Below are 5,756 nucleotides of genomic sequence, written 5' to 3' on the forward strand. Positions count from 1 at the left end.
GGTCCTTATGAATAGGATGGCTTAGTGGTACAGTTTGGCTGCACTCAGCACAATGAGAGTAGGCACCTGGTGTTTGCTCACTGAAGTCTGAATTGAGGCTGAGAGCAATAATCACTGCCCAACCTCCAAAGAAAAGGACAGTACATTTTCCCAGAATGCTCAGCTGCTATAAATTACTTCCAGCTTTAATGGAAAAGTCCTCATGTGACCCCATTACAAGAAAATTCTCTGAATTGACAGAGCTGTACCTTCTTGAACTGCTGCTGGCCTACATGTCATCCAGAACAATTAAAATGCATCGGACAGGAAACACATTATGTTGTTTTAATGGTAGTTACATTCAGGCAAATAGGTACACAATGACGTACTTCTCTGCTAAATGCTGCAAAAACAAACCTTCTTTGGGTCTTACTATGAAGATGATATACACATAAAACATTTCATCTTGTCTTTTATGTTTCATTCAAACAGATTGCCTGGTAAGGTAAAATGAAACACAGAAATCCTTGTCTGCATACTTAGGGGCTAACAATTTTAACAAAGGAACACCTTTGCTTTTAGATATCCTTTGTGAGTATCAGTATCTAGCAGTTAAAAACCATGTGTAGACAAAGACTGGCCCATTCTCAGAGAGGAGGCAGACAGATAGCAATAGGGGCCCGGGGACCTGAAAATCGTTGGGCTTGGCTAGTATTCAGGGTGAACCAGGGCCAGTAGTACGATGCATGGGCTCGATACAACTCAGGGGAAGGGGAGAGGGTGGCATGACTGGAATTAATTCTCTGTGATTGAGGCAATTGCCAAGGTTACTGTAGAGAATCAAACAGTGGAATGTCATAGGAAGTGTTGTTTTCAGAGGCACAGTATCCTTGGTCACAGCTCATACCAAAGAGATGCTAATGATGGCTTTATCTTTTATCTCTTTGAAACAACTCAGGAAAACCTTTTTGTGAGGTAAGAACCACTAGAGTCTTATTTTCAAAGGAGATCTATCCGGCTAAGTCCTCTCCAGTATTACATTATCTGAGGGGAAGAGACATAAGCAAGCAAAGTGAGACATGTGCATAAACAAAACTTTACAGATGCCAAAACAATTCAAACAGGATCTCTCTTTTACAACAAACATGTGATGCACCTAACCAAACTGAGCAACAGTTGTGTTTTGCTAAATTAAAAATCCTGCTCTCTGTGATGCATGGGTATTGTAGTGTAACCATGGATAATTAGAGTTTTCTCTAGGTTTGTAAGGAGCTCAGGGAGTGAGTGCAATAACCATAAACAGAGCCCAGACAACACAAGTCATTCCAGCCAATACAAATCAGATTGTAAATCTGTGTAAACCAACTGTAAACCTTCAATCAACGCACAACATGCCCCATGAGTCTCATACAGCGGGCCACTGTCAGGGCCTTATGAGAGTTGTATTATCTGATTGAAAATAAAATAACTGCTGTATAAGTTTTATTAAAACGATGAGGTGATCAAATTCTACTCAGAATAGAGGACCATTTATGTAAATATGATTTTTGATGATAATTGCCCCCACTCCTGCATGCTGTTATGCATTGTGAACAGCAACCGTATTAAATGTTTGTTGCATAGTTGTCCCGTGCAAACCATAAAATCTCACAAAGGTCAATTCTTTATGATTTCAGGAGAAAATAGCCCTTTAGCAGCTTTGTAACGATGCATTTCAAAGGAGATCTTATCCACTAGGGGGCATTAAGTGTGTGCATATTTGTAATGTGCCAACACTAAGCTACCTAACAAGTTACAGTTCGCTAGCCTGACCAGAAGTCGTAAGCTAAGTGTTCCAGAAATGTTCACTGTATTGTGTGACCAAACACAACCTTCATAGTGGGACCAAAGGCAACAGTGCTTTCATTAGTTAGCTTTTCCTGCCGAGAGAGTAGTAGCCACAATCAAGGCTAGTGGAAATGTTGGAGCACATGCATAATGTTTCACATTAGCCCTACCACCACCAGCATCATGGCTGTCATCAGAAACAGAAGTAGTGCTTGCTTGGCTTGCTTGGGGAACATAGAGAGGAGATAAGAGGTGAAAAACTTTGAACCTCATCTTCTAAATACTTACTCACAAAGAAACATTAAATAAGATGTCTGTTTCAAACCTTTGCTTTGGTGTTAACCAGTAAAACATTTCTTGCAAGATATGAAAGGACATTGACATCAATTTTTGCAGACTTGTTGCAGAAACTACTAAAACTACTACTACTACTACTACTACTGATACTACTACTACTACTTCTACTACTACTACTACTACTAATAATAATAATAATGCTTCTACTTCTACTACTACTACTACTACTAATAATAATAATAATAATACTTCTACTTCTACTACTTCTGCTATTAAAACTATAAACCTGTTCTGGAGATGAAAAAACTTTGTCAGTCATTTTCAATGTAATACTCTTACAAATTGGACTTTTCTGTATAAAGATGTGTTGTTTTTTTGTTTTTTTTTAATATTCAGTTCATAGTAAAAACAGTATTATGATAATGTATTTATTTATTTTTAATACACACCCCCTATTTGATTTTTTCATATAAATGCAAAATACAACAATATTGAAACTACTCACAATCTTCAAAACGTTAAAGCCTTAAAGAGGTGGAATTTTTTTTGTCATATATTTTTTATTGTAAGCTGTCTTTGATTTCCTGTTGTATTTTGTAGATTTACCTTGTATTATATTTTTTTGTTTTCTCCCTGTCTGTATAAGTAATGAGTTATCCTTGTCTCTTCCTTGTGTGTGTGTGTGTGTGTGTGTGTGTGTGTGTGTGTGTGTGTGTGTGTGTGTGTGTGTGTGTGTGTGTGTGTGTGTGTGTGTATTTTCTCATGCGTTTCTTAGTCAAGTTTATTGTGTTTCCTGTTTTATTTTGTAGTTCTTGATCCCTTTGTCTGGTTTAGCTTTACTTCCTGTCCTTGTGTTTTCTCCCTCCATTTTAATTACCCTAACAAGTTTCACCTGTGTCTGATTACCCTTTGTGTATTTAGTCTCTGTGGATCCTTACCACTTCTTGCTGCTCCCAGTGTTCCTCATGGTTTACCTTCTTGTGTTTCCTGTGGGTCCCTTGTGTTTTCAGTTAGACCTTTTTGGATGTAAGTTTTTGTTTGCCTTTGCCTGATCTTTTCTTAAACATTTCCTGTCTGCATGTGGGTCCTCCTTCCTTTGTTCTTCACCCATTGTGACAGTTTTTATGTTTTACAAACCAGTGTTTAGTTAAAGGTTTGGATGCCAATACTAAACTTTGGCAAACTTTGAAATTATAAAGTAAATGTGTGTTGGAGTAAACCCAGGATGAGACTGCAGGCTGGACTGCTGCTAAAAATTACACATAATTATGTGAGAGAAAAATGAGATTTGCTTAAATCATGACATCACTGATTGGTGAATGTCCTTAAAAGAGTATCATAACAGAAACCTCACTCTGTTCTTTGCTGCTGGGGATTGTCCCTTTCAAAACTTTCCATGTCAGATTGGGGATCCAGTACATATGGCCTTAGTTTATGATGTGTCATTTTCAATAGAGAAACACTGCTTAACTTGTGACAACGACTTTGTGGCATGGCAGCAGTGGACACGGCGTCTAGAGTGCTGAGTTATGGAGGGCTGGGGTGGCCTCAAAGAGACGGTAGCAGAAATAAAGCATTTTGGACAGAAGCTGAAATGAGTGTTTTGATACTAGCATGGGATAAGTAAATATATTTAACTTGTAAAGCCATAAGAAGGACAATATAAAGGCTGGAAATGAACTTAACATTTGTTATAATTTCTAAACTCCTAATAATTTGTATTATGCACTTCCACTGGTTTTCTTATTCTCTTTATTTTAGTTTCATTGTATTGTCAATGAATACAGTAACTGTTGCAATATATAATGTTCATGTAAAAACAAAAATGTACAAGAGGTGACAAGCCTGAAGAAGAATAAAGCCAGCCACAGCCACATGTCGGTAAAGATGGTGTGTGCGCTAAATTGCATATATAGATGTTTTCGTGATGATGAAATGTTTTCATGTAAGCAGTCAGAAAATGATAACTTTAATCAAATCCCAAATTAAGATGAGCTTTCATGGAATACGGTTTTTGGGTGAGGCTGTTCAATCTGATTTAAAGTTTTTCCTACCTGCGTGCCTTCTGTATAAAATGCACCAAGAGAATTGTTTATTTAATCACCATCAGCAGGTATTGGCAGTGACTATGCATTTCTGTCATTGGTCCAGATCTGACTGGCTGTGCACTGCTGTCTTTGCTGGCTATGGAGTTGTACCTGAACCTGGTGTGATCGATGGACTTTGAGGATAGGATCAGTTTGCATCCAGAAGGTCAAAAAAGAAACTCTTCTCAAGGTAGGACTTTATTCCATTAAGTCTCCTCGGTCTGATTCAGTTTTGCTTGGTGGTTAGATGTTTGTTTATCATTGCAGTATTAAGAGCTGTGTTATTAGGGGGGTTATGGTGTCTGGCTTCTGTTTGGCTTGGTTGTGCTGCTCGTGATGCTTAATGAACATCAGTTCTGTTATGGATTCATCTCCATGTGACATTGTTTTCATAAGCTGCTGTTTACACAGACACATCAGCCTGTTGTTGTGCTCGTGGTCGGTGTTATTGCTCTTTGACAGACTGTTACCATTGTTACTATGAGTGGTGGAGTAGCTCTGTTAGTGTTGAAGTGGTGGTGGGTTGTAGCTGTTATCTAGAAAGGTTTTCATATCAAACTGTAATCATGCAGCTTAACACAAGTTAGGTGTGCGTGCTCTTTTCCTCTTTGAACATTCAGGCCAAATACTTTTTGATTGTTTCCGGTATCATTTGAAGATAGCACGTGGTGGCATCTACCATTAAAATGGAAATGGGGTATATATGCAGTTCAAACTATGGTATTTTACTTATACACACTGCAGTACTGTGGGTTAAAGTCCAGTATTTTGTTACAATGTATAAACAGTAAAATTGGAATAAAATGACTTGAAATGACATTTTAATGTGATGAAACCAGCTTAAAATGATTGAAGTTTCCAGTTTTGTTGAAAGCACATCAGTCATCAATGGATTTATTGACTCAGTTCCGTACTGCGTTGGATAAACAAGCAAGATGCATTTTTTTCAAATAGTTGAAGTGCATACTGCAAAGGTCAAAGCGCCTTATTTGTCAATGTATTTGTAATCTTGTAGTTTACCTTTATAAACCTACTATGTAAACTAACAACACTAACACTAAACTGCAGGTTCTTCTGACCAGTGGAGGGGGTGGCGCAAACCATCGTGCCACACAGTGTTGAGGTGGATTGTACTACAGTCAAAGTTTGAGAGGCTTACATAAGACTTTGGATATACTGGTCATACTCTGCTGCAGACAGAGTGGACTACTAGGAGAGCTGAATAATGCGTCCATGTTATGTGGGACAGAGTGTATAAAGAACTAAAAAGAATGAAATAAAAGTGATAACTCTGCTAACAATTAAAAGGTAACGTACCTTCAATTTAAGTTGCAATGCATGCCCAGTTTGAGGCTCTGGGTGGATAGTTCTTATACTAAAGTAGGGACCAGAACAGCTGCTTTATCTGACACTGAGCAAGCTGTCAGCTGCAAACTGAACTGTAGTCAGTTTGTTGTGTAAATGGATAAACATGACATATAGTGGAGTAACATGAGTCTGTGAGTGACAGCTGAGTTCAGATAAGTTGCAGAGTGAAAAACTCAACAAGGATAGCAGCAAAAGAGG

At 38.1% G+C, this 5,756-nt stretch overlaps 1 long non-coding RNA gene across 1 annotated transcript; it reads left to right on the forward strand.

Moving 5' to 3' along the window:
- Positions 1-3,036: 3,036 nt before the first annotated feature.
- On the forward strand, positions 3,037-5,491 carry LOC117818082. The gene is made up of 3 exons (XR_004632296.1): positions 3,037-3,129; positions 4,255-4,380; positions 5,259-5,491. It is a non-coding gene; the product is annotated as an uncharacterized LOC117818082 (long non-coding RNA).
- Positions 5,492-5,756: the final 265 nt, after the last annotated feature.

This window comes from Notolabrus celidotus, chromosome 8 (assembly GCF_009762535.1).
Source record: "Notolabrus celidotus isolate fNotCel1 chromosome 8, fNotCel1.pri, whole genome shotgun sequence".
Classification (NCBI taxonomy): domain Eukaryota; kingdom Metazoa; phylum Chordata; class Actinopteri; order Labriformes; family Labridae; genus Notolabrus; species Notolabrus celidotus.